Source organism: Leptonychotes weddellii, chromosome 9 (assembly GCF_054177405.1).
Source record: "Leptonychotes weddellii isolate Sample4059 chromosome 9, ASM5417740v2, whole genome shotgun sequence".
NCBI classification, from domain to species: domain Eukaryota; kingdom Metazoa; phylum Chordata; class Mammalia; order Carnivora; family Phocidae; genus Leptonychotes; species Leptonychotes weddellii.
The window spans coordinates 61709825-61731363 of NC_138377.1; the positions used below are offsets into that span (position 1 = coordinate 61709825).

Consider the following 21539-nt stretch of genomic DNA (forward strand, 5'->3'; position numbering starts at 1 on the left):
TTTCCCTGCTGGTGAAATTCCTGGCATTGACTGGATGTGATGATCACATTCTACTTTGCCCCATTACAGGGAGATGAGGATTTCTTCTTAAATTTTTATTTTATTCTTATTTTTTTTATTTTATTATGTTATGTTAATCACCATACAATACATCATTAGTTTTTGATGTGGTGATCCACGATCCATTGTTTTGATATAACATCCAGTGCTCCATGCAGTATGTGCCCTCCTTAATACCCATCACCAGGCCAACCAATCCCCCCTCCCCCCTCCCCTCCAAAACCCTGTTTGTTTCTCAGAGTCCATATTCTCTCATGGTTCATCTCTCCCTCCAATTCCCACCCCCCTCTCATTTTTCCCTTCCTTCTCCTAATGTCCTCCATGCTATTCCTTGTGTTCCACAAATAAGTGAAACCATATGATAATTGACATTCTCTGCTTGACTTATTTCACTGAGCATAATCTCCTCCAGTCCCATCCATGTTGAGGTAAAAGTTGGGTATTCATCCTTTCTGATGGCTGAGTACTATTCCATTGTATATATGGACCACATCTTCTTTATCCATTCATCTGTTGAAGGGCATCTCGGCTCTTTCCACAGTTTGGCTATTGCGGACATTGTTGCTATTAACATTGGGGTGCATATGGCCCTTCTCAAGTTTTTAATATAACATCAGACTTATAGAAAAGTTGAAAGAATAATGCCCAAATCCCCATACCCGTATCACTGAAATTCCCAAATTGTTAATAATTTTATGGGCTTGTGGTTTCTGAGACAATATAATTCCATTAAAAATGTATATGCTTCTGATAAAGTTCCACGTTCCAGTCATTTCCATGTTCCAGTAAATGCTGCCAAAATTTTTTCCTAGCCATAATTTTTAAGTCAGCTCTATTAAGCTGGCTTTATTTCTTTGTTCTTCCTCTTTCTCCATCTCTCTCTCTCTGCCTCTGTCTCTCTCTCTCACCAATATTGCTTTAAGGTCATTTGAAACAGCAGGGGTGCAGGAGAAGATGGCCCTTCTCAAGTTGATTTTCGCAGGAGCTGAAGCTCTTTGATTATAATAGTGTCTTAATGTGCTGCTGGTCCTCAGAGCTTTTTTCAGTCTTATCTCTAATTGTTCAGGGTTCAGAGAAGTTTCGTTTTCAAACCCTACGATGCTTTTAATCTAGCTTTCTCTATTCCCTTCAATCTCTGTTGAAAACCAGCTAATTCTTGCCTGAGCTCAGCTCTTTCTCATAATACATGGCTCAGTGTAGCAAATAACAGTCACACATTTATAAACGTTCTAGCTTTTTCTCATCATTCACCCTAGAGCTATGGGTCCAGCAGGCATTTGTTCTACCTTCCAAATGATTACAAGTGAAAGTTTTCAAGATGTTTGGCCACCACATAGCCCCCGATTCCACTTTGTCACTTGCTGTACCCATCTTGTCTCACCACCTACCACATGACCTCCATTTGTTTTTTGTTGTTAGAGCAAAATTTTACATTAGAACACATTTTAATTTTTTCACAGCAGCACTCCATTTTGATAATATCATTTTTCTACTAGTTAGGGTGAGCTGGGCTATAGAAAAGGGAGCTAAACATGTAATAATTTAAAATAGTATCATTCTCATGCAAACTGTCTTGGGACATACCTAGGCAATGACCAATCCTGGGAGTAGGGGCACTTTAGGAGTTTTTATTTAGGGCAGAAGAAAGGGGAAGAAATATAAAGCAGTGCTCATGGGTGATTTTTATAAGATGGACCCAGAAATGTGCATATCACTTTCCTCACATTTTACCAGAGTATACTTGGTTACATTCACAGCAATCTGCAAGGGAAATCAAAAAAAGAGCCTTAGTTTTGCCCCCAGAAAAAAAAGAGAAGGTGAGCAGGTAGTAGTCTTCACCTCACTTTTGAATTTCTCAAAAGTGGTTGCATAACTCATGAGGAATCAAATATGTGTAAAAATATAAAAGTATTAAGGGTAAAGAAAAGTAAAAGTAAAATATGTTTAACAGAGAGAGCAACAGTAACACTGAATTTATAGTCATTCATAATTTACATTTTATAATTTGAAAGGAAAGACTTCTTCCTTCAGTTTTTTGAATGAATATATATATTCCCCTGGTCACTGTCTCTTTGCTTATACATGTTTTGATATCAGTGATGATGAAATTATTATTATGCTGTGAGGTTTTATATTTTGTTTCAAGAGTAATGTGCATCTTGTCAAAAAAAAAAAAAGGTAGAGAGGAAAATTTCAAGTTTCAATAAAGCTCTAATTTCTGATCACTCTGTGGCTTAGATACAATTATACCAGTTATAAGGCAAATATTACTTTCCTTTTTTAAGAAAACCAGTATCTTTTAACAGTAGGAAGGACTTTATGTGTCTACATAATTCATTTCTGTTAGGGTTGTCATGTTTGTTTTACTGATATAATTCAGGGGTTTGTTGTGGCAAGGGAGAAGAACACTGGACTACAAAATACATGGTAAATAGTACATATTTAATATTGACTGTGGAGTATATTACATTACTCCTCTTTCTAGTTTATACATCTGAAACAAAGGGATTTTAACATATCCTGAATGTGGTCAAGGACCATAAACAATATCAGTGTGGCAAAGGTATTCCATATGTACATAAAAATTAAAGATAATGATTATATTTATTAAGCAATGATTAACAGAGCTTATTCAATCTTCATGAAACATATGGTAGGTCCTGTCATTGTGCCTGTTTTACAGATGAGAAAATCGAGGCTCAATACTCTCAGTACTTACCCAAGATCCAAAAACAAAAAATAAAATAATAAAGCTACCTACAGTGACAGAATATAAACATCTATCTATCCGATCCTAAAATTCAGTCAAAACTGCAAGTATAATATATTGCCCTATATTATAATAGCAAATACTTCTATAGCATTTAATCAGCGCCAACATAATTCTAGCAGCTTAACATCTATTAACTCATTTAATCCACATAACTAAACAGGGTAGGTATATTACTATTATGCAAGAGGAAAATGAAGCATGGGAAGGTTAAAGAGATTGCTCATGTTTACACAGCCAGTAAAGAGGAGAGAGCTAGGATTCATCCCTCAGCTGTTTGGCTCCAGGGTTTACATATTTAACTACTTCTCTATGCTGTGTCTCACATAATGCTCAATTCCAACGAAGAACAAATTGTATTAGAGGAACAAGTGACCCATTGGCACCCCGAGTAAAGTGCCTTCTTATAATACGTGATTATTAAACTGTTTATATCCTATTGCCTTTCAGTTAACTGTTGGTTATTGACTAAACACGTAACATTGTCCATCTGAAAAAATACCTTTTGTTTATCTGTTGCTCTGCAAACTTCATATATATTCAGGCCCTGAAGTCTCTTTTGCTAGAAATAATTAAAATTCATAAATATGGCATTCCTCTCTACACACATTTTAGTGTGTATTTCAAACCAGGCGAGACATGATGAGATTATGTTATACACCCAGCATGACTTTAGTTATGAATGACAGTCATATCTCATATCCTCAAACCTATGATACTTTTCTATTTCTCTCACTCAACCAACATTGCAGTGTTATAAATAACTTCAAATTTAATGACAGCATGAACATGTACCTTTGTTGAGAAGTTGAAATTAAGTTGTTTTTTTTTTCAATGAAAGTGAAGTTTTATTGTTAAAAAGAAGAAACTTATGGAGAGTAATGTATTCTAAAAGATATCTTTCGGCCCATCACACCCTACATAGTCAATCATCATGACTTTGATATCAAAACAAAACAAAATGAATAGAAGATTAAAATGATGACAATGAATGCATGCACTCTGGCTTGGATTTAAAATCTAAAACCAATTTTCCTTTACCTGAGAAATTTGATCTTCCACTAGTTTCTGTTTTTAAAAGGTTATTTTACCATGTCTCCAAACCATATGTGCAAATGCAAGTATGATGATCAAACTGAACCCTGGCCATGAGGGTTGAGTGGATGGCCCTTGTGCAGGGCCACATGTGGGGAATCTGCTCCTTGGGGCTAGTCCTCTAAAGGAGTAGCACTGCTACAGTGTGAGTCCTGAATTCTGTTGAATACCAACCTCCCACTTGTCCATCCTTAGATTTAGATAAATTTCTTACCAGAATCCTTCTGAGAAGATAATGCAGGGATTCCTTATTGAGGCAGTCAATACTGCCTCTGCTCAGCAGCACACTTTGTTCACTTTATTAATCAGTCTTTCCTCAGCACTGTCATAGGTTTAGGACCCAGGAGAGAGTTAAAGATGTGGCCTGAAGACAGCACCTCTAGAGTTCCACTGAACTGGAAACATTATTCCTGAAAGCAGAGAAAAGGAGTGCTCTCTGAAAAGAGAATTAAACTTAGTATAACTGATAGAGGTAACTAAGCATCAATACACTCAGCAATAAGCTCTATCAAATGTCTTCCTCTAATTTTAAAACCCACAGCACCAGAATATAAATGTGTTCCCTAAAAGCAAGTAGTAAAGTATCCCATTTTCTTTCCCATTTATTTATACCCAAAATCTCCAGAAAAGTACCCAGGAATGAACATTATCTCCTCATTCTACAGTTAGGGAAACAGAGACATTGATGGATTAATTAAACAGATGACACCACTGGTTTAAAATTTTTTGCCCATAAAGCCAGAGATGTTCCAAAAAAATATAAAACTACTTTTTTTTTAACTTTAGGTTAAATGAAATGAGAAAATTAAACAAATGCGTCAATGTTGCTCCCCTAAGATGTGCATTTCCAAAACCGAGATGGGATAGGTGATTGTAAATGCATTACTCAGGTATTCCATTACTTATAATCTTTAATGAATGGCTTAACAGTCTCTCATTAATGGGTACTATCTAATCTTAAAGTAAGGTGTTCCCTAATGAGTGGATTTGGCAACATGAGTGGATAGAATTCATCCATACCAAAAGCCTCATCTTCAGTGAAGAGCAAAGGCCACTAAGACACATAAAAATGTTTCCTAATCTTGATCTAGAGGCTGTATTTGGTTATATTCTATTCTTTTTACATTTTGTCACCTTATTCACCTTGGATACAAATCTAAGTAATATTTGTAAACAAATTAGAACTTCACATGAATAGAATAAAACATTTAAATACATACTCTTTTGTTATCAGAGTATTTCCCTTAGGAAAAAACCCTTCCTCTCAAAATTTAATTTGAATAGTAGGGTGAGAAACTGTTAATGACCATTTATTTTGGAATTGCTTATCTAATCTAATGTCAAAGACTTCAGAAAGTTCACCGAATTCTTTTGATTCATTTTTTACTGTATCATTAATTACAAATGTGTTCTGAATGAAGAATGGTGTATATATTTCTGTTACCACATTTTCTTGATCCATATTCCCAGAGATAACATTTTCCAGTTTATTCCAAGCTTTCCATAATCATCTTTCTTAAGGTCAAGAAAAAGACACAATAATGAGAAAGAACAAACAGCAGTTAACGGAAGGAGCAGTTCATAAAGGGCTGTAATGGCAATTCCACCCAGACAGCAAAGGAATGCAGCATTTTCACTGAGCGCTACCTGACAGATTCAATAATCAAGGGAAAGCCTTAATTGATGACACTTCATTAGCATAATGAGTTGAAGCTGGGAAAAGAGAGTCCCTTATTAATTAATCAAGCAAAGCACGAACTGTTTCAGTCTCCTACACTCTGCCATTTTCCATTAATCAAGAAAATGTGTGTTAAATTCATTTGAAATCCCGGCATGTGGATTATCATTCCAAGGAAGAGCAATGGCAGAACGGTTTGCCCAGTTGCACACATCTGCTCTGGACTCATGCATGCCTCCAATTCAGATTTGCAAGGCTGAAACCATGCACAGAGAACACAGAGTAAGTGTTCTCCAAAACATGTAAATCAGCATCTCATTAGGAAAGTAAACAAAACCCCATCAGCCTCACTAGGAAAAAAAAAAAGAAAGAAAAATTATTTTGCCATGCTTCGCCTATTGTCCAAAACCTCTGTTGCATGAAATACATACGTATTACACAAAGTTAATATATATAATATATATATTATACACAAAATTTTTATAACCTGTTCAACATCCATAACTGATTCCAGATTCACTATTTCTGGCTCTTCATATTCTATTAGGTCACAAGAGAAATGATGATTGGTTGTGGGCTCTGGTACAAAGAAGTCATACACCCTAGGTCCCCAACTAACCACAGGCACAGGTGTTGAGAATCAATGCTAATGAGGTTAACAAGCCAAGATCAAAACTACGGAATCCCTATAGCAGAATGGACTTGAAGAGAGACTAAAACCAGGATTCTATTATTGTAAGGTCACTTCCCTGTGTTGTATTTTATAATCTTCAGGTGAGAGGTGGCTGTCAACACATTAATAAGCTAAAGAGAGCATAGAGTTTTGAAAACAGATCACTGGAAAGGAAGTCTATAGACTTGGATTTTGTATGTAGCTTTGACAACCACTAACTAGTTATGTGGCTTAGTTCAGTCCCTGGATGATAAGAGTGTTACTTTATTCCTAGATAGTATGAAGTTTGAACTAGAGGAACTCTTAATTCTGGTTTTTATAGTCTAAGATCAAAGGCCATTAAGAAAAGAAAGTAATCAGATCAGGCAAGGGTCTGATTTACTCAGGTAACCAGCTCTGGAAATGTTAAGCAGTTTTATAATAATGGGTTAATCAAACTCTTTACTTGCTTTGAATCTACCTGTGTCGATGTCTCCACATATTGTCATGCCAACTGCGCACTACCCAGACAGAGACTAGAGGTGACCAGGGCTCTCTATAGAATTATGTGATGCCCAAGCTGCATGGTCACACGTGACAGCTGTGCAAACCCAGCCAGGTAAAACCAGTCAGTTTGTCTGTCCATCTGTGCCTATATATTTCTTATTGATCTATACCTGCTCCAGTTCAAAATGGATGTCAAGACTTACACAGAGAAAAATTGTATCCACTGCCTATTTATCAGCATTATTTTTAAGTGTTTGATATTCAAAAAACAAATTTGACAGAAAAGTGACTTATCTAAATATTCAAGTGGGTGCATTAAGCCCAGTAACAAAATAAATCCACATCTGAAGCACTCTGGGCATCCTAGAACCTAAGTGCAGTGATATACAGATCACCAGAAAAGAGCCATTACTGCTCCAGGGGCTCTTTCAGGCAGCCAAATTCGTCCCAAGTGCTGAACATTAACTCTTTGAGCTCTGAGTGGAGATGGGCATTACCTCCTTGCAGGGCAATAACTTGTATCAATTTGGAAAGAGCTCAGCTTTGTGATGAGGAAGATTTTATAGTAGTAAATTGTATTTGGTAACTTGAAAATGGCTGAAGCCATCACCTATAACACAGGATGATGACCGGGGACTGCATGTTCTCAGGAGCTATTTTTTCTTATAAATATTTCATTGATTTTTCAGACCCACAAAGATTCCCTGTTGTCATAAAGTTGGTTTAATACATACAAAAGACTTTGTTCTATGCATATAAAGTGAAATCTCCTCTCAGGTATAGTAGAAATAAGAAAAATGCCTCTTATACACAGGATCTAACTATTTTTGAATTCCAATTACTGACTTTCCAGGAAGACTTTCAGACCTTGTCACTATCTGCTGAGTATTTTTGCAATGTTCTGTTTTTGTGTAGAAGCATTATCAGTCAATAAAGAAACATAAAACTGATTTAAAAGTGAGAAAACATATCATATACCAAAAACAAAGTTAGCATAAACACAAGCAAAAATGAAAAAACAGCCAGAGAATTCTTTTTCTTAGATTCTGAGAAATGCTATCAGAAATGTTTATTTCAATAAATATCAGACAGCTGCATTTTGATAAAGAATGGCTCTCCCCTATTGTTGTGAAAATAATAAATTCTTATAAAAAGGTAAGAATTGAGATCAATTAAAAGGATGAAACCCGGGGCGCCTGGGTGGCACAGTCGGTTGGGTGTCTGCTTTCAGCTCGGGTCATGATCTCAGGGTCCTGGGATTGAGCCCTATGTTGGGCTCCCTGCTCTCAGGGAGCCTGCTTCTCCCTCTCCTCCCTGCCCGTGCTCTCTCTCACTATCTCTCTTTCTCAAATAAATAAATAAATAAAATCTTAAAAAAAAAAAGGATGAAACTCATTATCTTGATAACCTGAGAATATAAAGTAAGGCTGAAAGAATTGCTTCACCTAAAACAGAGCAAAACAACAGAGCCATTTAAAAGAAAATCCTACAAATAGAGATTTAAATCTTTTCAAATTTTAAAGTACATTTATTTTAAAATGTAGCTTGAATTTTAGAGAGGTGCAAGTTAGTTTAAGGGCTTGCCTACCAACCCACCTTTGAAATGATTTTACATCTGAAAAAGCCAATCATATTCGAATATCAAGTATGAACTTAGTTCTTGTTTTGGGACAATGCATTATCCTTTTCAGCCCATTTACAATACTATTTTGTGTGTTGTAAGAGTAATGCCCCAAGTAAATAAACAAACAGATAGATGAAACCACTCATAAAATACATGCAACATATAAGGCACACATCTGGAGGGAAATGAAATGAAAGTTATTCAAAAGTTCAAAAATATTATTAGAGAAAGGCAACTTTAGAATAACCTTACAGGGGCGCCTGGGTGGCTCAGTCGGTTGAGCGACTGCCTTCGGCTTAGGTCATGATCCTGGAGTCCTGGATCGGGCTCCCTGCTTGGCGGGGGGTCTGCTTCTCCCTCTGACCCTCTTCCCTCTCGTGCTCTCTGTCTCTCATTCTCTCTCTCAAATAAATAAATAAAATCTTTAAAAAAAAAAAAAGAATAACCTTACAGTACCAGAAAAGTTACATTATATTTAACTTCAAAGCTGCTATTTTCCATAAACCTTTAAGAAGGGTAGGAAACAGCAGAAGAGGATGAGGAACTGCTTTAAAAAGTAAGCACATCAAAGAAAGATCTAGATGTCCACTGTCTTTGTGTATAATTTCTTCTATGTCCAACTCATAATTAAGCAGAGAATACACTGACTACTGCTAGGAAAGAAAAAAAAAAGTCCATCCATAATTTCAAAGCCTTTTGTTTATTCAGTCATAAAGCACACTCTGTAGTCAACAGGTCAGAGACAGGTTAACCATGACCATTTATCATCATTTAATATTTCCTGAGGATCTCCTGGATCTATTGTACTCCACAAGATACTGTGTAGACATCAGAGCTCAGGCTCATAGAGAAGGAGTAATGGTCAAGTGACAAAATGAACAAGTGATGAAGGCAGAAACAAAATCTCTATCTTCTAATTGCCAGGTCACTGCCTCATGCTAATGCCTGTTTTGTTGCTTTGTTGGACCAACAAGTGTACCTCATCATCCTTCTTGGAAAACTGTAAGGAAAATTCATGCTATTCTAACAGGATGACTGAGGGAATGAAAATGAATAGGATTTCTGTTCTTGATGCTTTTTATATGTGAAATTGAGGGTCTAAGAAATTACTCTGCTTAACAATCAATACTAAGAACCACAGTCACTAGGCCTCTTAGTAGCTGCAAAAGAAATACAAAAATTCAATTTTGACCTATTTTAACAAATACATTTTTAAAGTATGTAGTGCAACATATTATTACAGCAGAATCTTATGTGGTTATAACTAGTCTGGATATTTTATTACTGAAAAATTTTGATTATGGCATAATTTGAAATTATTGATATAATTCATTGTATGAAGAAACTTTCAAGGAATTTGTGTTTTATTTTTTATTTTTTTAAAGATTTTATTTATTTATTTGAGAGCAATCATGAGCAGGGAGAGGGGTTCTGGGAGAAGCAGACTCCCTGATGAGCAGGGAGACCTATGTGGGACTAGATCCCAGGACTCTGGGATCATGACCTCTGCCAAAGGCAGACGCTTAACCGACTGAGCCACCCGGGCACCCAGGAATTTGTGTTTTAGAGAGCACTTATTCCAGGAAGTTTCTATGTTAAACCAAGAGCCAAAATTTAAGACAAAACATAGTTTTACAATGGTTATTTTACTACTGTGAATCTTTCAAAGAGAAATTAAAATTAATTTTTAAAAACTGGGACAACTGAGGGCCTCAAAAGTTTATATATATATATATTATAAATGTTATATATATATGTGTGTGTGTGTGTGTGTGTAAATTTTCATCAACACAGAGGTGAGGAATAAATTAAAGCTTAGATGAAGAGTTAAGACACAGTACAAAACCTAGAAAACTTTGCTAGCCATGATGTAATTATCTCCAGACAAACCTAAAGGCTAATGCTGTCTCTTTAATAATTTTTGTAATCTCAAATCATCTCATTTTTCTCTATGATTTTTACAAAGAGAATTATTCAGTTTTTACATTCAGGTTTCATTGAGAATAGTGTCCATGGATGTTATAAGGAAATGTAAGAAACATAGTGCACTCAGCACACCTTGGCATCTCTATTCAAGTATTTACCTCTACTTGTTTTAGAACATAGATTCAGAACACGTTTGATTATAGAAACTTTAAAAATTTGAGTCTGAGTTCATTTGAAATAGAGTAGCAATATATTCTAAGTCAAACCTTCAACTAATAATTTGATTTAAGTGTGCTCATGGGGAAAATGACACAATTTGAAACCAATACTGTCCCAAGAAATTGATATATGCTCATTCAACCATAGAGATCAAATAGAAGTGGATATTAATTTTAAAGATTTTTTTTTTACTCTGCTAACTTATTGCAGTTACTGGTTTGCCTCCCTTGTATCTTTCATTGGTCCTTTTTCATTGCCCTCTTCCAAGTCTATGATGAGCAGCTGATACAAAAAGAAGTGTATAAACACAACTCATTATATTTATAAAGTGATCTCATGGGATTTACCTTACAAATCCTATCATTTTGTGACAGTTTATAAGCATTTATAGAAATTGTATATGTGTATCAGTGTTTGTGTGGAAGCAATGCTGTATGTTCAAGATTGTTAAATCAATAGATACTGACAACTGGTGGAATCCAACAGATTTAAATTCTGCAATTTCAAATTGGAGTAGAGATCATGGCTATCAATTTCAGAGAAGAACCTAGTAGATTAATATCAGTTATAACACTTTTAATTTCTTAAATAAAAGCTATGTGCTGGTAAGTAAATTTTATCAAAAACAAAAAAGCTTGGGGCGCCTGGGTGGCTCAGTCGTTAAGCGTCTGCCTTCGGCTCGGGGTCGTGGTCCCAGGGTCCTGGGCTCGAGTCCCGCATCAGGCTCCTTGCTCCGCGGGAAGCCTGCTTCTCCCTTTCCCGCTCCCCCTGCTTGTGTTCCCTCTCTCGCTGTGTCTCTCTCTGTCAAATAAATAAAATCTTAAAAAAAAAAAAAAGCTTTAGAAAAATGAAAAACAGGGCACCTGGTGGCTCAGTCCATTAAGTGGCTTCCTTCGGCTCAGGTCATGATCACGGGATCGAACCCCACATCAGGCTCCCTGTTCAGCAGAGAGCTTGCTTCTCCCTCTGCCCCTCACCCCGCTAATGTGCACTCTCTCTCAAATAAATAAATAAAATAAAATCTTTAAATTTTTTTTAAAAATTAGAAAAATGAAAAACAAGTCTAATATTTTGATACAATAACAATAGGGAAAGGAATAAATATTATCAAACTATATACTGGAAGAATTAATCATTGGATCATGTGAAATTTAGTCACAACCATCATTTTAGATTTCTTTTTTATATTTCTCCCTCTAAGGCCCTTACAGTTATTTTGGTAATATAGTGCAAGAAAATAAAACCTCCACCATCACAAAGAAAAAACACTGGGATTCCATTATCGAGGTGAATATATGAATCACCCTTATCCATAATGCACAGGTTTAAAAAAAAAGATTTTATTTATTTATTTGAGAGAGAGAGACAGCAGATCGAGAGACAGAGCATGAGCTGGGGTGGGGGGGAGAGGGAGAGGGAAAAGCAGGCTCCCCACTGAGCAAGGAGCCCTGGGATCATGACCTGAGCTGGAGGCATATGCTTAACCTACTGAGCCACCCAGGTGACCCGCATCAAGCACAATTTTAACTAGAATGTGAAAAAGGTTCTGCCAAAGGTGGGAGGTAAAACGTAAAAGGATCCTTCTAGAAATAAACATCATTGAAGAATTCATGGATGCATTAGAAAGTTCATAAGTGCATAGAAAGCCACAATAGCTCTCTTTACCTGGGAAAGATATGAAGTAATTTTGCATGTGTGTGTGTGAATCAATCAAAGATCATAAGATTAATGTTCCTCTCTTATTTCCCCAGGTCCAATTCATGGCACTCTCTGCTTGTTTAGAAAAATGTGTTACAATCTTCACTCCACCACATCTCTCATCTGTGTACTCTTTCTGGTCCCACAAATAACCTTAGTTCAGTCTGCCTTTATCTCCCTAGAGGAATAGGAAAGAGGTGAGTAATTACAGAGGTCACATTTTTTTTTGAGAAGGTGGAATGCATGATACACCTAACATGTTTAATTGGAAGAGGGATACTTCATCCAAAGTAACAGTGGGTATATCAGACAGTGTAGGGGGTTACAGACGCAGAGTTCAAAGTTTTGTGATGGGAAGGTAAAAAAGTACATGTCTGATTATTTCTGATTTTTCAATTAAGTACAAAGTTTGGTCATCAGTGGAGAGCAAAACAGAGAGGGAAGTAGGAACTGAACATACAGGGGAAATAATATGATATCAATGGTTGTTTTGAAGCCTACTAGATGTTTTAAACAAAGTACACAGCTATGAATCCTACAGATGTAAAACAAAGCTTTTCTTGTCCCCATTCGCATTCAAGTTAGATAACAAATGCTCTGAAAATCCACTTTGGCCAGCAAGTGTTCTTTCAGAAGATATAGAAGGGCAGAAGGAATAATTGTAGATGATATTGTTAAGGAATCATGGTGATAACATATATGATTCTCCACTAGTCTTTTTAACAAAAACTTACCACAAGGAAATTGTATGACAAACTACTTCCAATACATCTGTCTCAATAAATTTGCTCAATAATTTTATTTCTGGTTCCAAAAGGAAGCATTGGCATTCTAATGCAGTATCTGCCTTGAGTGCCTTATGACTTTGCCTTGGCCAGGCTGGATGTGAATGTTCTCATTCCTCACTTGGTCCTTGACAATAAATCTGGTTTTCTCATTGGAGAAAGCATAAAACTCTATCCACAGTCATATCTGTGGAATACATGTCCTACTTTGGATCCTAGGTGAATAAACCAGCTCTATCAGCAAAATATCATAAATATTTAAATAGCGATTATTATAGTACAGTACAAGGGGAGAAAAAGCTACTATATGTCTGGAAAGAAAGAACGACCCTTGGTAAGAGTAAGGGAGTGATTTGTTTACTAGAATGATGGAATCATTTTCAAATTAGCAATATAGAGACACAGGCAGAAGGGATATTGGAGAAGTCCACTTAAAAAAATAAAAAAAGTGAAGCACAGGTTGGAGTCTGATTCTCATGAAGTTGAATGCAGGCCCAAGACTAGTCTATGAGGAAGGACGATTTGATGCTAAAACCAATAATGCTGACATACAATCCCTTAAGCCTTTCTGTTCTAGGAAACCTGTAGCATTTGAGATAGAAACTCTAAATCAGCAGTTCTCAACTGGAAGTGCAGTTGTTCTCCAGAAACATTTAGCAATCTCTGCAGATGTTTGTTGTTGTTGTCATAACTAGGGGGGGTGCTACTGGCACCTAATGGGTAGACCCCATAAATGCTACTAAACATCCTACAATGCAGAGGGCAGCCCCTCACAACAAAGAATTATCTGGCCCAAAAAGTCAGTATCACTGAGGTCGAGGAATTCTGTTTTAAATAATGGCCAAGTGGCTCCACTTGTAAGAAGACTGAAGAGTGGGTGGGGGATTTACCATTCCTATGTATTCAGGGCTATTCTTATTTATGTTGCAGTCCTCAGATAAATCATGGAGAAACAACCTTGTATTCATGTGGGTTTTAGTCATTATTTTAAATGTTCTCTCTTTCCTCATATCTGAGGACTGATAACACTTTTTGGTCATATCGTTGGTCTCTCTCTAGAATTTGCTCTGCTCTCTCCCTACAAAATTTTCTCTACTTTATAGCCTGCCTCCTGCTTCCAAAACAGCTCCACCTTCATCTCTTATCTAACTTCACACTTTGTGAGGTAAATGACTTTGATCTGGACACCCTTGTACTGTGTTCTTGCTGTATCCCAAGATATGATGTGACAATTGCAAACATGTACCTCATTATACAGCTGGGATATTTCACAAAATATTGTTGGGATAACATATCAATACTTAACAAAGAACTAATGTGAACTAATACACACTGAAGCATATCTTTTTTTTTCCCCCTTCACAGTTCAGAGTGTTAGACCATTTGTTAATTACAGTTTTCATTCATCAGAGAACAAAAATACCCTGCCACAGATGCCCACCAGCCTTGGAGAACTGCCAAAGGCGGCAAGTTCTATAGCCACTTTCCTGGAAACACAAAGGACAATGTGTTTATTTAATTATGTTGTGCTAGAAGCTCACAATATTTAGCTGCTTCCAACTTGTCTGCATAATAATGATTGCATGGAATCAGTTATAGTGATAAAAGCACTTTCATACAGGAGGTATTGTTCTTTCCCCTTGAATCATATATCTCTTTATCCATATACATGCTTTAAATTCAGCACATGTTTAGATAATCCTCTTTGTGACAGCTTCTGCAGCATCTCTGAACAGAAATAAAAATAAAGAGAGAGCTTGGAACATTTTGTTCCTTTTAGTATATAAAGAATTGAAAATGCAAAGCACTGAAAATTTAAGGATTTAGAACTCCTGATAAGTATAAAATCTTTTCCAACCACACTATTTCAAATTTTAGAGGGAAGTAATAATGTAATAATAAATTAGTCTGTAGCATGTGGAGTTGCTTTAGAAAACAAGTTTGTTTTTTTTCTATAATATGCCACTGAAAGTACCTCTTCCTGATGAACTCTCCTCGTTTTTTTACAGCACAATGTTAGGTTACTTACTGCTCTTTCAAAATGGGCCAGCTCTCATCATATATTTTCTGCATATTTTATTATGAATGATAAAATTTGTTTATGTGAGTAAAGTAAAAAAGCCCACATTTTTCATGATGAACTAGTTTTTGGGTAGAGGCATGATTCTCTTTTCCTTAAAAAAAATACTAAATTTGATTGCTTACTTAAATTATATATCTGCTGAGCTCTAAATTTGTATTATTATCTTTTGACATAAGGCACTGCATCCGTTAGCACATATATATATATATATAAGAAATATTATAGGAGAGATGTGTCTATGGATAAGCTCCCCAAATTCCCACATATCAAAGTAACTAGGGCAATCTTCCTAATAAGGTGGGGATGCATGGGGGAATGTCTCTATCTCGAAACATCTTTAAGCTACCATCTGCAACAAAACAAAACAAACAAGACCATAATTAATCTGTTCTCAAAAATCCCTACTGGCATTTTTATATGACTTCAAGATTGCAAGATACTCTGGTTTGATTTGACCTACATACTTTCTTTCTTTTCTTCATTTACTTCATTTTTAAGTTAAATAACTAGTCATGGTAAAATGGTAGTGCAATGGGAAAATCTGGATCCTAACAGTCAGAATTTTTAAAAAATAAGGCAAAACACGCATGCAAAGGTTATAAGATGGTATGAGATGTCCCAGCACTAGTGCTGATGATTGTAAATAAACTACATTTCCATGAAAAAGTATTCAACTTGCTCCAGAATGCTTGCAAACACAGAAGTCAGTATCACATGGGGAGACCAGAAAATCTCACATAACAACTATGCAGATGTTCTATATTCTATGTCAGCACACTCTAGGCAGGAAGTTCTAGAGAACAGTTTGTAGTTGATTCAAAAATGGTCCTTCCTAAAGAGGAAACATAATTTCTTTTATTCCACAAAAGACCTTCCTAGACATACCCTTCTTCTGACCAAGAAAAGAGAGTTCTCGAATTTAGGAGGAATTTACCTTTTAACATCCAAAGAGCTAGGAAAGCAAACCATCTGTTTACTTTAAGGGGTTGGCATCAGTGATTCTGAAACATTACTACCACACTATCTTTAAATTCCTTTATAAGACAGGCAAGTTGTGTTCTATCATTTTGAGCATCAAATCTATATAGCATAGCAACAAATATACTTAAAAACTGTAGATTAATACTCAAAATTATGTAGGGAATAATGTAAGCTAAAGTTAATGTGAACAAAAAAATGGCAGCAAAATCAATAATGCCCCCTACAAGGAAGGATTTGGTGTATGTCTTAGGTTCAGTGTGATTTAGCCCAATCTTTGAGGTAGAGACCATGAAATTTACCAGATGGTGAACACACAAGGAATGCTTCACTCCACAATGATAGCATTCCTATTCTATACAGACTGGACTAGAAAAGTTGACAGATAAAATTCCACATCATTTGTAATAAGGCTTCAAATAAAAATAATGTGGGCACCATTTGGGGATGGAGGAAGAACGAGGAATTCCTGTAATTAAAATAATTTCCTTTAAATATTCTGCTTAACCGTGATTTATTGCATGTGGCATCTTTATCTCAAATCACAAAATATTCCTTATCATCATGTGATTTTGACTTTGACAAGTTGTGGTTTGTCTCTCACAAATAACATGGCAAGGAGGAATATTGCTCGCAATTCTTGGTTATAAAGAGATACATGTCTTAATCCAATTTAATTCTACAAAAATTTTTAAACATGTTCCAATTATTCTTTCTTTCACGGTGTACAAGCTTAAGAGCTCACTGTCTAAAGAGGGAGAATTAGGTCCCATAAGAAGTCTGGGACAAAGAAAAGGGCATCTGACAATGTCTTGGAGGATAAACAAAGCTTCCCGGAGTGATTAAGCAGGTAGGGGAAAGAGCACGTCGAAGACAGGTGAGCCAGGCACAATGGGCACATGGAAAGGTCTTGATGTGAAAGAAAATACAGACTTGCAGGAATTCCATAGGCTGAGGTGAATTTACAGACTGTTTTTGTTGTTTATTTCTAGCCCTTAAAAAATCATCTTTAAATATAATTTCTATTATTTGAGGTATCCACGCAGTTTCAATAATTAGCTCTAACTACGAAAATCTTGTTGCAAACACAGTGGTCAGAAATTTTTATTCAGATTTCCAAAGCAACATTTGCAAATCCTTACTGTAAATCATTGGCCCTCAAAGAGGCATGCAGAAGCTTTACCATGCATTCTACCTAATAGGTAGGGGAAGTAGGTTATATTTGTATACTTAATAACATCCATCCAGTTGTAAGGTTATCAATTCTACGTCTAAGTAAGCAAGCTGCCCATCAGTTCTGAGATGTATATTTATAACTGTCATATTAATCTTACTGCTTCTGTGGATTGATAGAAAGCAGTTATGACTTCTTTTTACATTCCACATTTTACAAGTGGAATTGCAAATTTTTCTGGCAGTGAGATGGTCTAGGAAAAAGAATTAGTGATTCAAAGTATCATATTTTCTATTACATCATGGTTTGTTAGCAGTACAGTATATACGAAGACCTTGATTTCCAACTTTATATTATTCCTAACCAAAACATAGGGAGTACTAAAATACAGCTTTCAACTCCTCTATTTACTATTATTTTTATTAAAATAAGATTTGCATGCAATAATACCTAGAAAATCCTCATATCAATTGTGGTCAAGATGGTGACCAGTACTTTATCTAACAGTATCAACACCCTGCAAAGATCCTTAAATGCCTGACTCTCCATCACATTCACTGTACTCAGAAAGGCACACATCATGATCTATGGTCACCTCTAACTTCACTTCTTGCTTGGCTTCCAACCTATGCTTTAACCATATTGAATTATTTCATTTTTGCATTACAAGCCAGCCAAGGTTCTCACCTTCCATCTGTGCACTTGTTACTTTGTGTGCTTTTGCTCTTATACCACTTCATCTGATTAATGCATTCTTAACTGGCTCAGTTTACCACAGATGTCACCTCTTCCAAGGTGTTAATGCTTCCCTAGGCCTCCCAATCTGGATTAGGTGCCTCTTAAAATTGTTTCCTATGCACCTTATCCTTTATCAAAACCTTTGTCATATTGAATTTGCTCATATGTTTGCACTTCCAGTAAAATAGAAGCCACATATTGGAGGTAGCTCTGTATTTCAAATGCCTAATACTATTTCTAGGCATTAGTAGTTGAATAAAAAAGTAAAAACATGCAGATGAATACTGTTTCTTCCTCCCATTAAATGGGCATTTTGAGGTTGGCTTAGGAATGCTGGGTTATTTTTCCTCTGTCTTCATATTGAGTTTTTATTCATTTAATTCATGTGTTAGAGAAAATTGATTTTCTTGCCTGACTTCTAAACTCAGCAGTACAGTTTTGACAATGCTGGAGGCTGGTGTTTTGTTTATTTGTTTTTCTGTGCTCTGAATGGATTTCAGTGGTTTGTTCTATACTATTTACTATTATAATCTGAATTTCAATGAGAATTTTGAAGTGTCACAAGCTCTGTTGTGCGTGTGTTGCTTCTGAGGAGAGAAAGCCCAAGGTTAGTGGGCTTAATATCTATTCTTTAGTTTCTTTTATTGGACTAGTTTATGTGCATTATCACAGGCATGTCTTTCTATACAACAGTATCTGAAATTATTGTAAAATGATCCCATAATTCCAAGGAGATTTAGTTACATATTTGGCATCTTGAAATGAGACAGCAAAACTACCAAACATCTGTTAAGTTATTCTGAATAATCTAAAACTGTCTTTAATAACAAAGTCTTATTTTTATATAGCATTTAAAAATCCCATCATAAAATGTCTTTTCATAAAAACAATATTTAACAATTATTATCTCTACCTGCCAATAATATGATTGAGTCAAAAACATATTGAGATAATTTTTTAGAAATCAAATTGATATTGATAGGACACATCTCTCCTGAATCTCAGCCCTGGTCTCTATTCAACTGAACAACAAGATAGAGTAAATAACTGGTATTTACTCAATTAATAATTCCAATGATAACTTCACAGATTGTCTTTTCAAAGAAAACTTTGATTTTTAAAATGTCTCTACACCGATTTGGGTAGTTCTTTTCCTGAGTGATTCAGGTTATCCTGAAAAACACTGGTGTGATAATAGAAAGACACAAGCAGACATAATTAAGGTATTTACATTTTTTTTAAGAAAAGTATAAAGAATCTTAGAGAGATGATTAAATAGATAAGGAGGTGATACAGCATATTACCACTTGAAAGTACAAATTTTTCAGTCCTCCCAAAGTTCCCCAAGAAAGCACAGAGCCTTTGAAAAAAGGACACTTTTTGCTGGATGTGAAGAAGCCCAGCTCTGCCACTGCCAAAGGGTTTCATGTTCTGCTCCAAAGCCCTCTCCACCTTACTACATCTGTCCTGGGCATTGGCTATGTTTGCTTATCACTACATGTAACTGGAACAAAACTAATCACTATTATTTTTCCTGAATGAGTAAGTGAAACAAAGATTAGTTCCTAAGGTGGAACATTCCCTACAGTGTTTCTTAATGGGATTCAAACAGGATATTTAGCATCCCTGGCTCCTACCCAATAAATTTTAGTGCTATCTTTTTGTGCAACCAAAAATGCCTTCTGACATTTACAAATGCCCTACCTTAGACCCATGGAATGGGGAACCTGAGAATTCTTCCCACATCAGATGTTTTTGGGGGAAAAAACAGGAAAAAAAATTTCTGCTTTCATGTCTTCATATTTTATTGGAAAAATGCTATAATATTTCCTGTAATCCTCTCAGTCCATTTTCCTTTCTGCAAAATCATCTAAGATACAATTGTCTAGAGGACGAATGTACATATATTACATATCATATATATTATATATACATTATTATTTCATGATAACAATGAACAGTGTCTGACAGATATCAGACAAATGGAATGGGATAGAAATATTTCCTATGATTTAAAGTTAAAAGGATACACACCTACTACCATTTCCACCTATCAGCAAATTCAGATACACTTTAGAGAGGGATCTATTCTCTGTTGGAACTCTTTTCTTGACAGGAAGTAACTTTACACTTATGAACAACGATTACTGTAAAGTTGTTTTCCTTACGTGTGTCATTATCTGCTTACCTATAAACCAATGGCTTTAATTTTGACATCCAAGTGACATAGGATATAAGGAATATATTGTATATTTTCCAGGAATATCCTGCAAAATTTTAAGACAACATTTTATATACTTATTCTTAGTCCTATCATTCTACATAGAGCGTAATTTCCAAAGACCCCTTGATTCTGATCCCTTTAGTCTAGACATGTTGCAGGCAGTTAATATGTCTCTTAATACTCAGACTCGCACAGTGAATGCAATAGGCCAAACTACTTGACTTAAACAGAATATTATGGGGATGTTAATCCCCATGTTCTGGATAGTATCAGGGTTTCTACAGATAACATTTGCAATAGCTTCTGTTGTTTTTGGCAACAACAACTGTCAACTGAGTTATCAACTGATTTTAAAATGTACACAATAAATATCTCAAAATCTACCTAAATTCATATGCTACTTTCAGTTCCTAATTCTGATTACACATGCAATATTTTGGCTATTCTAAACTTTGCCTTCCATAGATTCAGTAAACTTAACTTTTATGCCAGCTGTATAATCACTTTTACCTATAAAATTGTGATAGTAATATTTGTCTGCCTTTAATAATGAAATTTAATAAATTATGTGTAAAAGGTTACATTCCACATTTAAATTTCAGCAGTGCCTACACAATAGACCCTTAATAGCTATCAGTTCGCTTTTCTCTCCCCACCTTATTTTCACCTCTGCAACATTTATTGAAAAATTCAAGAAGAAACTCTGTAAGATACCATCAATAATTGCCCTCTAGATTCACTATGATCTATTAATAGTATAATTGGGAATGGCGATTAATTAACCCTTAATATGCCAACCTATAATTCATTTGATCTACATTATCCCATATTGCTTTAAGTATATTGTTTAATGCCTTACAGAAATTCAGATATATTATGTCTAAACTGTTCACCCCTTCTATCACTTTAATAATGAAAAACAACAACCACAAAGTATTTTAGATGGCAAGATATGTTCTTACTAAATTAATTTAGATGCCTAAATGATTAACAAACTATCTTTTCAAGTTTTAAATTTCAAACTTAAGAAAAACAGAAATGTATAACATGTAACACAGCTTAACAACACAATGTAATAGACATGCATTACGAGAATAACTAGTTTCCCATAGTTTCCCAGATTTCATTCTGACCTATTTTTTAATTAGCCCATCTTTTTTTAAATTTTTATTTATTTTTTATTGTTATGCTAATCACCATACATTACATCATCAGTTTTTGATGTAGTGTTCCATGATTCATTGTTTGCGTATAACACCCCGTGCTCCATGCAGTACATGCCCTCTTTAATACCCATCACCAGGCTAACCTATCCCCCCACCCCCCTC

At 35.5% G+C, this 21539-nt stretch overlaps 1 long non-coding RNA gene across 1 annotated transcript in view; it reads right to left on the reverse strand.

The window, feature by feature from the left end:
- The window catches only part of LOC145723461 (uncharacterized), a 131386-nt gene that overhangs the window by 96557 nt on the left and 13290 nt on the right, over positions 1 to 21539 (reverse strand). Inside the window, exon 2 of the long non-coding RNA XR_014148541.1 lies at positions 4140 to 4335. This is a non-coding gene — a long non-coding RNA (uncharacterized LOC145723461). The remainder of the gene's footprint in view (positions 1 to 4139; positions 4336 to 21539) is intronic.